Below are 15,805 nucleotides of genomic sequence, written 5' to 3'. Positions count from 1 at the left end.
AAGAACAATCTAACAATAGCCAGAGGGGAGGGGAGGGGACAGTGGGGAGAAGGGTTTTTAGGGATTACTATAAAGGACACAAGGACAAAACCAAGGGGGAGGGTGGAAACAAGGGAACAAGGTGGGTCTGGAGGGAGTTGGTGCGGAGGAGTGGGGAGAAAATGCAGACAACTGTAATTAAACAATAATCAATTAATTAATTTAAATTAATCAATAATTAAAGTATTAATTTAAATTAAATTAATAAATAAATAAAACACAATCCTAAAAAACTCAGGCAATTAATGAATTGCCTGAGAATAAAAAGATAAATGATGTCTAAAAATATATACATATTTTTTTCTGAAACAAGTCAAGGAAACAAAATTTTAAAAAAACAGTAACAACTGTGGGTTCTGAAGAATTAGAACAACACAACAAACAAGCCTGACTAATTGGACATATCTAAAATGGATCAAAGAATTGAAAAATTTACATTCTTCTCTAGCACAAATGGATTATTTATAAAAAGTAATACAAAGCAATTCTCTACATTTTACTGAAATATCAGACAAATTACAGGCTCTAAACTCTAGATAATGCAATAACAAAAGATTAAAGTCCCTATATTAAAAATTAAAGAAAAAGTTCTGAAAATGGGTCAAAGGAGAAGTCATAGTGGAAATTTTAAAATATTTACAAATAAGTAATACAAACACCATGTATTTTTTAAAGATTTTATTTATTTCTTTTTAGGCAGAGGGGTAGGGAAGGAGAAAGAGAGGGAGAGAAACATCAATGTGTGGTTGCCTCTTGCAAGCCCCCTACTGGGGACCTGGCCTGCAACCCAGGCATGTGCCCTGACTGGGAATCGAACCAGTGATCCTCTGGTTTGCAGGCTGGCACTCAATCCACTGAGCCACACTAGCCAGGGCACAAACACCATATTTTAAAATCTGCAGGGACATAGCAAAAGCAGTAATTCATGAAACTTTTAAACTAGAACAGAACTTTTAAACTATTCTCTTTAGAACAGAATAAAGACTAAAATTTAAGTGTAAACCTAAGAAGTTAGTAAAGAGAAAAAAAGAAGATAAACAAAAGTATAAAGGAAGCAATGATAAAAGCCAGAATTAATTCAATATATAAACATAGAGGGTAACAAAGAAATGATGCACTAAGAAGTGTCTGATATTCTAAATCAGTGCCTGTCAAACTTCATCTTGCACCTGAATCTTGTAGAAAGCTTGTTCAAACCTGGATTGTTCAGAATCATCCCTAAAGTTTCTGATTCAGTAGGTCCAGGATGGACCCAAGATTCTGCATTTCTCATCAGTTCCCCAAGTGATGCTGATGCTGCTGTTCCAAGGATCAAACTTTAAGAACTACTGCTCTAAGTTATGTCTTTAAGTTCTAATCAAAATAACCATAAAAATACATTTAAATCTAGTTACAGAAGACAGATTACACATACACATTTATCTTCTCTTCCTTCTAAGACTCTACCAAAATATAAACCCAAGTAATAATGAGAAGACCAGGAGGGGTCCATCAGTAGGTAAAAATTATAATATACTTCTGGTAGAAAGCAATTACAGTAGTGATAGCAAAGTCGATGATAAAAATGCCACAATGTTTTGGGGGAAAAAAGGGGTAATGAATTATTCCTGGTAGAACTCTACACTGGATCAGAATCAGTCTAGAATGTACTAACAGGAATTCAAGGTAGAAAAAGAGAAAATAAAGCAAAAACTTACCAGTGAAATACACAAAAAAATATTTTGGCTTCACATACCTTAGAATTTACTTGGAGAAATACATATACAAATGTACCAGACACAATCAATCTGGGTAATTAGGAATGTAAGAAAATACTTTACAAAAGAAATAAAACATGACATAGTCCTCAAAACCACCATAAGGAGGGGGGCCCAAGAAACCAGAATTATGTTCTGGATGGTCACACCTTTTTTAACACAGGCTTTCTCTGCTACGTAAGTGTTCTAGGAACCCATCTGTATTAGTGTACTAGCTGGCATTGTTGTGAGAAGTGGCGTTCACCTTCAGTGAATTTTTTTTGAAAACTCTTTTCAACCCATTTGCCCATTCCATGATGGTTGAATTACCAGCACAGGTGCCCACACCACGTGAGTGCTCAGCAGTTTTTAACTAAAAATTGCGTGACCCCCCCCCCATGCCCCACCTCCCTATTCACCTGATCTCGCCCCAAGCCAACTTTTGTTTCCCCAGGTGAAGTAAGTCCTCAAAGGGAAACATTTTGTCCATAAGGAAGAGGTGAAACAAAAAACAGAAGCACTAAAAAGGCATCAAAATCAACAAGTTCAAAGCATTTTGAGCAGTGAAAAAAAAGTCTCCATAGGTGTCCTGCATCAAATGGAGAGTACTTTGAAGATGACTGTACCTTAAACATGTAAGAATAAACAATTTTTAATAAATAAATTCCTGAGCTTTTGGGAGGTGCCCTCTCGTATGTTATATAGGTGGCAATAGTTGGGTTTTTTTCTTTTTTAATGCTTCATCCTCCAAAGTAGTTTGTATCATTGATGAGTGTCAAAGGTAGGTTACAAAATTGATCTAACGATAAAGAGAATTGCTAATCCTAAGTGTTTGATACAAACTAGAATTCTAAATATATTCATAACTTCAGGAGAAAAGCAAAAGAGGTAGATACAGACATACTTTGCAGTAGATATGCAAATACTATGAATAAATTCAAAGCAGTACATTCTTACTCCAAAAACAATGGAAATCTAGAAACACCAAAACTTCTAACACATGCCTGCAGATTATGACATTAGGAAAAACTCAAAATAAAATTTTCAACTTACAACTAGAAGAAAAAAATTAAAGATTAATGTTAAAGCATTAATAATAAATACTTAGTTGTACCTTAGGTGTTATTCTTTAAATCTTGGTCTAAATTATATATTGTCCTTATGTGCAATATCATAGAACAGTAAAGAAATATTAAAAATAAACCAGCTCTTACATTTTACCAGTAAGAAAAAGGAGACCCAGAGTTATGGAATGAATTCATTAATTGTTGCGCTCTTATTTTAACAAAGATTTTAGTTTATTTAAAGAGAAGATGACCTAGCTAGTGTGGCTCAGTGTACTGAGTGCCGGCCTGCAAACTGAAGGGTCACCAGTTTGACTCCCAATCAGGGCACATGCATGGGTTGCAGGCTGGGTCTCCAGTTGGGAGATGCAAGAGGCAACTGATCAACGTATATCTCACAAGCAATGTTTCTCTCCCTCTCTCCATTCCTTCCATTCTCTCTAAAAATAAAGAAAATCTCTAAAAATAAATGAAGAGAAGCCTTTGTTTGACTATGGTTGACACCAATCTGCTCACAAACACCCAAATTGTAATGCATCTTAAGTGGAATTTAATAAAAGTAAAGTTTCGTGTGTGCTATCTTTGCAAATGGAAAACTATATAGTAACTACAAATACTTATGATAATTATAGTCAATTCTTCATCTTCATAGGTTTTTTCTTCCCAGAGGACATTTTCTTAGACATATATGTGGTCATCCTATGTTTTATAGCTTTTATGAAGAAAGAGGCAAAGAGTACATACTACCTTTTTTTTAAGTTTTGAATACCTAGAGCAGGAGTGTCAAACTCATTTTCACTACGGGCCACATCAGCTTCATGGCTGTGTTCAAAGGGCCAAATGTAGAGCTCCTTGCCCCTAGTTAAGGAGTAGTTACATTTATATAGTCCTAAAATTATATTCAGCCCTCTCAAGGCAACTTCAAGGCTAATGTGGCCCCCATTTGAAAATGAGTTTGACATCCCTGACCTAGGGTATCCAATATCATCCTATTCCTAAATTTCATTCTCTTTTTCTTTCCCATACTATTCTACATTTTCTAACCCTGCCAGTGAGATACAAAAATGCAATCCTTGGATTCCTACATTCTTTTGAATTTATTTTGAGAAATTAGATAGACTTTCTGGTTAGACAGTCTCCAAAAGTGCTGGTTTTTATTGTTGGTCTCAACAGGAGACCAACAATGTTTAGGCAACAATGTTATGTCTTAAAGTGTCTCTCTGCTCAAGAACTACTTTTACCTCACATGGCTGCCAACATATCTATGTTCATCAGAATTGAATTCCTGGTCTTCAAGCGTTTTGAACATCTTATATTTCCCTCCCACATATTAAAATATCTGTTGGGTTAAATACAGATGAGATGCCTCTGTGCTAGAGCCACCTATTGGTAAAAACATATGACTTGCTCATGGGAGTAGAAATTGGATTAACATGGGCTTTAAAAGTACCAAAGGACAGAATTACAATCTTATTTTTAATCTATTACAAAACACTACTGTAGTGGAAGAAGATACTAAGTAGTTATACTACATCTGTGTTTTTATTTAAGATTTACAAGACTATTTTCATTTTGCCATGTTTAATTGGACTAATTTTATAGTAGTAAGCATAAACACATATTCTAAGCACAAAAAAGAGATTAAGATTCAAATTTTTAAAAGTTAAATAATGACATGCATTCACTTATGTACAAAATTGCCAGGGTTACAGTCAATTCAAAAATTTAAGGTATTTTGTACTGATACCAAGTCTTCAACTATACTAACATGAAAAAAAACTGATAATTTTTTTCATTTAAACTCAAAGAGTTGTCTTCAAATAAGATTTTAAAGATATAATTTAAGGCTCTGTCGAGGTGGTTCAGTTGATTAGAGCATCCTCCCAATATACCAAGGCTGCAGGTTTGATCCCTAGTCAGGGCATACACAAGAATCAACCAATGAATGCATAAATAAGAACAACAAAATCAATGTTTCTCTCTCCCCTCTTCCTTTCTCCCTCTAAAAATCAATAAGTAGATTATTCAAAGATATAATTTAAAAATAAAGCTTCTCTTCAAATCTGCTTTAGAAATTCAAACAAAACAAAACATCCATGAAAACATGTTCCCATTCTTACTCCCCACATTCAGGAATTGAAAATGTTAGATAGTAAGAATCATTAGGAAAGATGAAAGGCAGTAATCTTTCCTAATACACAATTATTTACAATCTCCTGTGATCTTTTCAACTTTGGATTCTAAAAGAATCAACAAAAATAATGACCTTGGAACAAGGAGGCAACAACCAGCCTCTAATAATGTAGTGACTGACAGTCTTTAACTCCATCCTGCAGGGAATATCAAGAGCCCATGCAGTCTTACCATCATCATTTTCTTCAACACTTCTTGGGTGGGAAGTTTAAGGCCTCCTCAGAAAACCTCTGCTTTTGTTGGGCACTTACTATTGTGAAGAAATACATCTTCAAATAAAACTAGAAATCCCTCCTACTTGATTAGAACAGCAATTTTCAACCCTTTTCATCTCATGGCACACATAAACTAATTATTAAAATTTGGCTGCACACCAAAAAAGGTACTAAATTTCTTGCCAATCTGACACATGCACAAAAAAATGGGTATAATTTTGATTCACTCACACTGGATGGCTATTGTTGTGTTGATGTTGTCTTTTTTTTTTTTTAATCCTCACCCAAGGATATGTTTACTGATTTGAGAGAGAGACAGAGAGACAGAGAGAGAGAGACAGAGTTGATGTAATAGAGAAACACTGGGACACCCCACAACATGCCCAAACTGGGGATCAAATTCTCAACCTTTTGGTTCATGGTAGGACATTGTAACCACCTGAGTCATTCAGCCAGGGTAGCTGTTATCTTTTTTTAATTTGACAATCTAAAGGCAAAGAGGTCAGTTACCCCGACTAAACAATCAGGTATTGCATGTTTTACAAATTCTTGTAGCACATCAGTGCACTACAGCATACCAGTTGAAAATTGCTGGATTAGAAGAATTTAAGCATAACAGGCAAATTATTTTCCAGTTTATTGCCTGCCCTCACAGTTCTCTATTCTGACTGCTGCATCCAGATATTAAGATTATGGTAATTTTTTTTGTGTATATATATATATATTCTACAACATTTCAATGACCCATTATAAAGTGTAAAGTCCCTTGATAATAAGACTTCTTGCATTCAACACTAAGTTAGGCCCTGAGGGGGATAGACGCTTCCTTCTCCCAGAATCCGTAAGTCTTTAATTATCCCATTATTGTTGTCTATTTTATATGTTTTCCTCTTTAGACACAGTTTTGTTTAGTAAAATGCTAGCTAGAGCTTTTGTTTCTAAGAGTTCCCCCAATATGATGAATTTGTGTGGATAATACAGTATATGTATAGTACAGAAAGAGTTGATCATCTTTCTCTCTAAAATCTACTCCTTAGTTAAGGGGGAGGCAGGTAATAACAACCTTGGTTTGGGAGCTGACCAGCAGGTAGGATGGCAAAGGGAGGTAATTGTGTAGTCTAGGCTGAATAAGGAGTCAGACCCAAGGAGTCTGGGACTTTGAGACTAGGAGGTGAGGTCATGAGAGTTAGGGCTGTGGTAAAAAATGACAGCTCTGAATCATAGAAGCAGAGCTGTTTCCAGCCATAAAAGCTGCACAAGAGCTCCCACAGATGCTGCAAGTCACTGAGGAACGGTGAGGATCAAAGGACACAGGAGTTGAGGAGATTGAGGAATTGTGACGCATTTACATTAAATGGCAACTGACACAGTTGTTAATGTTAAAAGCCCAGCCTGGTGGAAACAAGCCTCTACTGGGGACTGGAGGCCTATGGTTCTACTGAAGTTTTTGTTTTTGTCTTTTAATCTTTATTGTATTTTTTCCATTGCCACTTAGTCCCCTTATGCTCCCCTCCCTCCAGCAATCACCAAACTGTGGTCTGTGTCCAGAAGTCCATTTTCCTTTTTGCTCAATCCTTCCACTCCCTAACTTCCACTCTCACTAGGTGTCATCCTGCTTTCCATCTATGAGTCTCTACCCATGTTTCTTGTTAGTTCAGTTTGTTCAAAAGATTCCACATATGAGTAAAATCACATGGTATTTGTCCTTCTCTAACCGAATTATTTCACTTGACATAATGTTATCCAGGTCCATCTATACTGTCACAAAGGGTAAAATTGTGTTCATTTTTAGGGCCATGTAGTATTCCATTGTGTAAAAGTCCCAGAGTTGTTTCATCCACCCAACTACTGATGGACAGTGGAGCTGCTTCCATGTATTGGTGATTGTAAATAACACCGCAATGAACATAGGAGTGCTCATGTACTTTTGAAATACTGTATTGGACTACTTCAGATATATTCCCATAAGTGAGCTCACTAGGTGAAAAGGAAGATCCATTTTTAATTTTCTGAGGTATCTCCATATTGCTTTCCACAGTGGCTGCTCCAATCTTCATTCCAACAACAGTGCAAAAGGGTTCTCCTTTCTCCACATCCTTCCCAGCACTGGTTTGTTGATTTATTGATGACACCCATTTTCACAGGTGTGAAATGGTATCACATTGTGATTTTATTTCCATTTCTCTGATGATTAGTGATGTTGAGCATCCTTCCATATGTCTGTTGACCAATTGTGTGTCCTCCTCGGAGAACTATCTATTCAGGTGCTTTGCCCATTTTTTACTTGGGCTGTTTCGATTTTTGGTGTTGATTTTTGTAACTACATTATAAATGTTGGATATTTTTTCTATTTTTTAATTTTAATCATTATTCAACTACAGTTTTCTCCCTTTTACTCCCATTCCAGCCCACCCACCCAACCCTCCCCACTTCCCTCCCATTACCACCCTCCCCCTAGTTTTTCTCCATGTGCCCTTTAAATTTGTTCCTGTAAACCCTTCCCATTGTCCCCTGAAATTCCCTCCTCTCCCCTCTGGTCACTGTCAGTCTGTCCTCTATTTCAGTGTCTTTGGTTATATTTTGCTTGTTTCTTTGTTTTGTTGTTTAGGTTCGTGTTAAAGGTGAGATCATATGGTATTTGTCTTTCACTGCCTGGCTTGTTTCGCTTAGCATAATGCTTTCCAGCTCCATCCAAGCTGTTGCAAAGGACAGGAGCTCCTTCTTTCTTTCTGCTGCATAGAATTCCATTGTGTAAATGTACCATAGTTTTTTGATCCATTCATTTACTGATGGGCATCTAGGTTGCTTCCAGCATCTAGCTATTGTAAATTGTGCTGCTATGAACATCGGGGTGCAAAGGTTCTTTTGCATTGGTGTTTTAGTGTTCTTAGGATATAGTCCAAGCAGTGGACTTGCAGGGTCAAAAGGCAGATCCATTTTTAGTTTTCTGAGGAAGTTCCATACTGCTTTCCATAGTGGTTGTACCAGTCTGCAGGCGCACCAACAGTGCACTAGGGTCCTCTTTTCTCCACAACCTCTCCAACACTTGTTGTTTGTTGCTTTGTTTATGAAGGCCATTCTGACTGGTGTGAAGTGGTATCTCACTGTGGTTTTAATTTGCATCTCTGATAGCTAGCAATATTGAACATCATTTCATGTGTCTCTAGATCCTCTGTATGTCCTTCTTGGAGAAGTGTATGTTCAAGTCCTTTGCACATTTTTTCATTGTGTTCCTTGTCTTCTTAGAGTGTAGTCGTGTAAGTTCTTTATATATTTTGGAGATTAAACCCTTGTCTGAGGTATCATTGGCAAATATGTTTTCCCATACAGTTGCTCCTCTTTTTATTTTAATACTGTTTTCGGTAACTGTGCAAAAGCTTTTAATTTTGATGAGGTCCCATTTGTTTATTCTTTCCTTTATGTCCCTTGCTCTAGGAGACATGTCAGTAAAAAAGTTTCTGTGTGAATTATCTGAGATTTTCCTACCTTCATTCTCCTCTAAGACTTTAATAGTGTCATGGTTTATATTTAAGTCTTTTATCCACCTTGAATTTATTTTTGAATAAGGTGTAAGTTGGTGTTCGAGTTTCTTTTTTTGCACATAGCTGTCCAGTTCTCCCAAAACCATTTTTTGAAAAGGCTATTTTTATTCCATTTTATGTTGCTGCCCCCTTTGTCAAATATTAATTTACCAAAGAGACTTGGGTTTAATTCTGTGCTCTCTGTTCGGTTCCATTGGTCCATGTGCCTGTTTTCATGCCAGTACCAGGCTGTTTTGATTACAGTGGCCTTGTAGTATAGTTTGGTGTCAGGTATTATGATCCTTCCTACTTTATTCCTCTTTCTTAAAATTGCAGCAGCTTTTCGGGGTCGTTTATGGTTCCATATAAATTGTTGAAGTGTTTGTTCTATGTCTGTGAAATAAGCCATTGGTACTTTAATAGGTATTGCATTGAATGTGTAAATTGCTTTGGGTAGTATGACATTTTGATGATATTAATTCTTCCAATCCATGAACACGGTATATGTTTCCATTTGTGTCTTCCTTGATTTCTTTCCTCAGTGTTATGCAGTTTTCTGAACACAGGTCTTTTACCTCTTTGGTTAGGTTTATTCCTAGGTGTTTTATTTTTCTTTTTGCTATTTCAAATGGGATTTTTTTTCTTGATTTCGGCTTCTGCTGTTTCATTGTTGGTGTACAGAAATGCCTTTGATTTCTTGATATTGACTTTGTATCACACTGTTTTGCCAAATTCATTTATTAGGTCAAGCAGTTTTTTGGTGGAGTCTATAGGATTTTCTATGTCAACTATCATGTCACCTGCAAACAATGACAGTTTTGTTTCCCCCTTTCTGATTTGGATGCCTTTTATTTCTTTTCTTGTCTGATCACTATGGCTAAAACTTCCAGTACTATACTGAATAGAAGTGGTGAAAGTCGACAGCCTTGTCTTGTTCCTGATCTTAGTGGAAAAGATTTTAATTTTTGCCCATTGAGTATGATGTTGGCTGTAGGTCTCTCATATATGGCCTTTATTATGTTGAGGAATGCTCCCTCTATTCCCACTTTGCTGAGTGTTTTTATCATAAATGGGTCCTGCACCTTATCAAATGCTTTTTTTGCATCTCTTGATATGATCATGTGATTTTTGTCTTTGCTTTTGTTTATGTGATGTATTACATTTACTGATTTCCGAATATTGTACCATCCTTGCATCCCTGGAATGAATCCCACCTGGTATGGTGTATGATCCTTTTAATATACTGTTGGATGCGGTATGCCAATATTTTGTTGAGAATTTTAGCATCAGTGTTCATCAGCGATATTGGCCTGAAGTTTTCTTTCTTTGTTGTGTCTTTATCTGGTTTTGGAATTAGCATGATGCTGGCTTCATAAAAAGAGTTTGGGAGTCTTCCATCTTTTTGGATTTTTTGAAATAGTCTGTGAAGGATAGGGGTTAGCTCTTCCTTAAATGCTTTGTAGAATTCTCCTGTGAAACCATCTGGTCAAGGGCCTTTGTGTGTCAGGAGTTTTTTTTTATTACTGCTTCAATTTCTTTTGCTGTTACTGGTTTGTTCAGCCTTTCTGCTTCTTTTCTATTGAGTTTTGGAAGATTACATTTTTCTAGAAATTTGTCCATTTCATCTAGGTTTTCAAATTTCTTGGCATACAGTTCGTCCTAGTAATTTCTTACAATGCTTTGTATTTCTGTGGTATCTGTTGTAATCTCTCCTCTTTCATTTCTGATTGTGCTTATTTGGGTTTTCTTTCTTTTTTTTCTTGATGAATCTGCTTAAAGGCTTGTCGATTTTGCTTCTCTTTTCAAAGAAGCAGCTCTTGGATTCATTGATCTTTAGAATTGTGCTTTTAGTCTCTATGTCATTTAATTCTGCTCTGATCTTGGTTATTTCCTTCCTTCTGCCTGCTCTGGGCTGTCTTTGTTGTTGTTCCTCGAGTTCTTGTAGACGTAGGGTTAGGTTGTTTGTTTGAAATGTTTCTTACTTTTTAAGGTGGGTCTGTATCGCTATGAACTTCCCTCTCAGGACTGCCTTGGCTGTGTCCCGTAAGTCTTGGGTTGTTATGAGTTCGTTTTCATTTGTTTCCAGAAACATTTGATTTCTTCCCTAATATCATTCTTGACCCATTCATTGTTTAATAGCATGCTATTTAATCTCCATAATTTTGAGTGTTTTGGGTTTTTTTCCTTGGGGTTGGTTTCTAGCTTCAGTCCCTTGTGATCCAAGAAAACGTTTGGTATGATTTCAATTTTTTTGAAATTGTTGAGGCTTGTTTTGTGTCTTATCATGTGCTCTATCTTTGAAAATGTTCCATGTACATTTGAAAAGAATGTGTATTTAGCTTCTTTGGGATGAAGGGCTTTGTATATTTCAGTAAAGCCCATTTCATTTGGGTATTGTTCAATGCCACAATATCTTTGTTGATATTTTGTTTGGAAGATCTGTCCATTTTTTATAGTGGGGTGTTAAATCCTCCACAATAATTGTGTTGCTATCAATATCTTTCTTGAATTCCTCTAAGATTTTCAAAATATATATTTTGGGTGAAAATATATTTACAATATTTATGTCTTCTTGGTGGACTCTTCCCTTGAGTATTATGAAATGACATCTGGGTCATCTTTATGGTCTTTTCTTGGAAGTCTATTTTGTCAGATATGAGTATTGCTACCCCGGCTTTTTTTTTCTGTCCATTTGCTTGGAAAATTTGTTTCCAGCCCTTCACCTTCAGCCTGTGCAGGTCTTTTATCCTGAGGTGGGTCTCTTGTAGGCAGCATATGTGTGGGTCATGTTTTCTTATCCAATCAGCTATTCTATGTCTTTTGATTAGAGCATTTAATCCATTTACGTTTAAGGTTATTATTGATAGGTACTTATTCATTGCCTTTTATGTACATGTGTTCCTCTTTCTCTCTCTCTCTCTCTCTCTTTTCCTTTCTTTCCTTAAAGCAGTCCCTTTAGCATCTCTTGCAGAGCTGGTTTAGTGGAGGTGTATTTTTTTAGACTTCTTTTGTCTGAGAAGCTCCTTATTTGACCTTCTATCTTGATTGAGAGCCTTGCTGGGTAAAGTAGCCTTGGTTGCAGGCCTCTGGTTCTCATTACTTGGGATATTTCTTGCCATTCTCTTCTGCCCTGGAGTGTTTCCATTGAGAAGTCAGCTGTTAGCCTTATTGGGGCTCCCTTGGATGTTACTTCCTGTTTCTCCCTTGCTGCCTTTAAGATTCTCTCTTTATCCTGAAATTTTGCCATTTTAATTATGATGTGTCTTGAGGTGGGCCTCTTTGGGTTCCTCTTGATTGGGCCTCTCTGTGTTTCCAGGATTTGTGTGACTTTTTCTCTCATCAAATTAGGGAAGTTTTCCATCATTACTTTTTCAAATAGGTTTTCTATCCCTTGCTCTTCTTCTTCTCCTTCTGGTATCCCTATTACACGGATATTATTATGTTTCATATTGTCTTGCATTTCTCTTAATCCCTCCTCATTCTTTCTGAGCCTCTTTTCCTTTTCTTGCTCTTTCTGGGTGTTTTTTTCTACTTTGTCTTCTAGCTCGCTGATCCGATCTCCTGCTTCATCGATCCTGCTTTTCACTCCTTCTACTGTGCTCTTCAGTTCAGAAATTGTGTTCTTCAGTTCCTCTTGGCACTTGTTGATAGTTTCTATTTCCTTTTTCATGTTGATGTAGTTTTCAATGAGTTCATTGTAGCTTCCCTGTAGTTTCTGGTAGCTCATTGTGAGTTCATTGAGCTTTCTGACGATCATTGCTTTGAACTCAATATGTGATAGCTGAGTTGCCTCTATTTCATTTAGCATTCTTTCTGAGGCTTCCTCCTTTCCTTTCATTTGGGGATTGTTTCTTTGTCTTCCCATTGTTTGCGAGACTCTTCTTGTTAGCCTCAGCTTCTTAAATTGATCTGTTCTGGCTCCATGGGTTTGTGGTGTGAACTTCTTTAGTAGAATGCAGTGAGTTTCAGTGGTGCAGTTTCCTTGATCTCCCAAGCTCACTGGTCTTGGGCTGTCATTTAAGTTGGCTTTGTGTTTGCCTTTGGGTTTTGATTGTTGTTGAGTCTTTCTTTGGTGGTTCCTTCCCACCAGCTGATTAAATAAGGGTCACTCTGTCCACCACCTCCTGTATTTTGTTGTGCTGGTGAGGGCAGGTTGTGTTGAAGCTGGTTTTTCCGTGTGTATAAGGTTTAAAGAATTCTCTCTTGCTCTTGTTCAGTTGTTTTTATTGGGTACTGTCTCTACTGTTTAGTTATATTTCCAGATAGGTCCTGGATTGAGGTTTGTGTGGTTACCACTCCCTCCTTCACCTTCTTCTGTTGTTATCTGTTACTGGTTCCTTTGTTGTTGGGTTTCCTCTTCCCGTGGGTATCCTGGTGTTCACCGCCTCCACCTATTCTTTTTTGTCATCAGTTGGAGGGGGAAGGCAAAATGGTTTAAGACAGCAACAGAGAATTCTATGATATTTTCAGTAGCAGCAAGTAGGGAAGAGATAGGAGATGCTTTGACTATGTATAGTGTTAACCATAATCTTCCACCCAGCTAGCTGATTTTTAGAAAGGATGGAAAGAAGATAAGACTCTTGTTGGGGAAGGAGGATTATGAGTTGGATCTATAAAGCAGGGAGGTTGTGGGAGGTCAGATTCTGAGGTAAGGTGAGAGTAAAGGATAGTAAATAGGTGTAGTATGTGAGAGAATAGAGTTAACCACTACAGTAGAGTTCAGGGAACTTTGAAATGGGCTAAGAACTGGGAGGGGTGTTGTGAAGTAATTACAATTGCATAGAACAGCAGTTATTTACAATAATATTAGGGCAACAACCATCTGACAGAATCTATGAGATATAGGTAACAAGAATAGGGAGTACAGAACCTCAAGTAGTGTGCTAATGGGACACAGGTAAGTTAAAGGGCAGTAGATTAGCAATACAGTATGGAAAGAGATATCAGGGGAAAGCTCTCCGGTCATACAATATATCCAGCCTAGCAAAGCAGACTATACAAAAAGAAGAGGGATACAAAAATACTATTAAAAAAAAAAGATGTAAGAATACTGGAAAAATAATAATAATACAAATATGCAATAACTTGCAGGTTCTCTGTAATAGCAGAGTGAAATTTGTCTCACTGTCCCAGCTGTTGTGATGCCCCTTCTTTGGGTTCAACTTTGGTCTTTTTACAGATCCAGGATTTTGTCTCACTTGTAGGTATTTAGAAAAAATTTTAAAAAGTAAAAATAGAAAAGGCAGACGAAGGAAGGAAAAGGAGATAAAATTGGAGGAAAGGGAGGAGGAAGGAATAAAACAAGAAATCAGGAAAGAGAGGAAAAAGAAATCAAAAAAGAAAACAATAAAAATTTAAAAATTAAAAATTCTTAAGAAAAATAGAATCAAATTAAAAAGTCTCTTGATTTCAAAGTGGCCAAACCGGTTTTTCTGCTCTTGCTGGCTGCGGCAGGCTGAGGAGTGATTGGTATGGTTTTTCTTTCTGGGTCAGCTGAGCTCGCACTGACTCCTCACTGCCTGGGAAGCTAACGTGGCTCCTCAGACTTGCGCCCTGGGTGTGGGAATCAGGTCTTTCCCCAGGGTTACTGCTGTGGACTGGGGTGCGGGGATGTTCTCCCTGCACGCGCGCCCACAGCTGGGTGGCAGGGAGGCTGGAGCGATTGATCACTTTAGGAGAATTCCCCAAACAGTGTCTGTCTATTCACTCCTTCCTCTTGAGAAATTCCTCCTGTTCAAGCCTGCTGCTCTGCACAGTGGCCTGACTTCTCCTGTTGCCAAACTCTCCAGCCACACCAGTGACTGTGGGGGTCAGGGCCTGCTGCACGACCCAGCCCCTCCAACGGTCACAGCCTCCAAAGGTGCTCACAGCCCTTGTGTGTTTGCTAGCACCTGGATTCCTCCCAGTGCCGCTCAGACCTTGTTTGGCTGGGGAGGGAGCAGTTGTCCTGGCTTTCTCCCAAGGACTCTGTGGCAAATCCAGCAGCGGGCCCTGGGCCTGGGGCTGCAGCCCCTGGACCACACACTGGTCCCCGGGACCCTACCTTGTTGCAGCACTCTTCTTAGGGTCTGTTTTTTTCAGTTCCACCACAATCCTTGGTCGCCTATTTTCACATATGCTGAAGTATGTCGATTGCTTGCTTCTCTACTCCATAGATCAGTCAGGATTTTCTCCCCTGAGCAGAGGGAAGCCGAATCTGCTCCTTCCTATTCTGACGCCATCTTGGCCCCCCAATTTTGGATATTAACCCCTTGTCAGATGTATCAGTGAATATGTTCCCCATTCTGTTGGTTGTCTTTATTTTGTTGCAGATTTTCTCTGCTGTGCAAAAACTTTTTTAGTTTAACATAGAATCATTTATTTATTTTTTTCTTTGGTTTCTTTGGGGGTTTTTTTCTTTCTCTTTTTCTTCTTCCTCTTAAAGCAAGCCCTTTAACATTTGTTGCAGAACTGGTTTGGTGTTAACAAACTCCTTTAGCTTTTTCTTGTCTGGGAAGCTCCTTGTTTCTCCTTTGATTTCATATGACAGCCTTGCTGAGTAAAGTAGCCTTGGTTGTAGGTCCTTACTTTTCATCACCTTGAATATCTCATTCCACTCCCTTCTGGCCTGAAATGTTTCTGATGAGTAATCAGATAACTCTCATTGTTGCTCCATTGTAGGTAACTACGTGCTTTTCTCTTGCATCTGTTAGGATTCTCTCCTTGTCTTTAAGTCTTATCATTTTAATTACGATGGGTCTCAGTGTAGGGTCTTTGGGTCCAACTTGTTTGGGATTCTCTGAGCTTTCTGGAATGTGGGTCTTTTCCTTCACCAGATTAGGGAAGTTTCAGTCATTATTTCTTCAAATAGGTTCTCAACCCCATGTTTGCTCTCTTCTCTTTCCAGCATTCCCATAATGCAGATGTTGTTATACTGTTATCCAATATGTTTCTTAAGCTCTTCTCATTTTTTCAAAATTCATTCGATCCCCTGCTTCACCTAACCTACTGTTTATTCCTTTTAGTGTATTATTTACTTCAGATATTGCATTCTTTAT

This window comes from Phyllostomus hastatus, unplaced genomic scaffold (assembly GCF_019186645.2).
Source record: "Phyllostomus hastatus isolate PE091 unplaced genomic scaffold, TTU_PhHast_1.1 phas_contig_41, whole genome shotgun sequence".
In the NCBI taxonomy this organism is placed as follows: Eukaryota; Metazoa; Chordata; class Mammalia; order Chiroptera; family Phyllostomidae; genus Phyllostomus; species Phyllostomus hastatus.
This window is presented reverse-complemented; position numbering follows the sequence as displayed.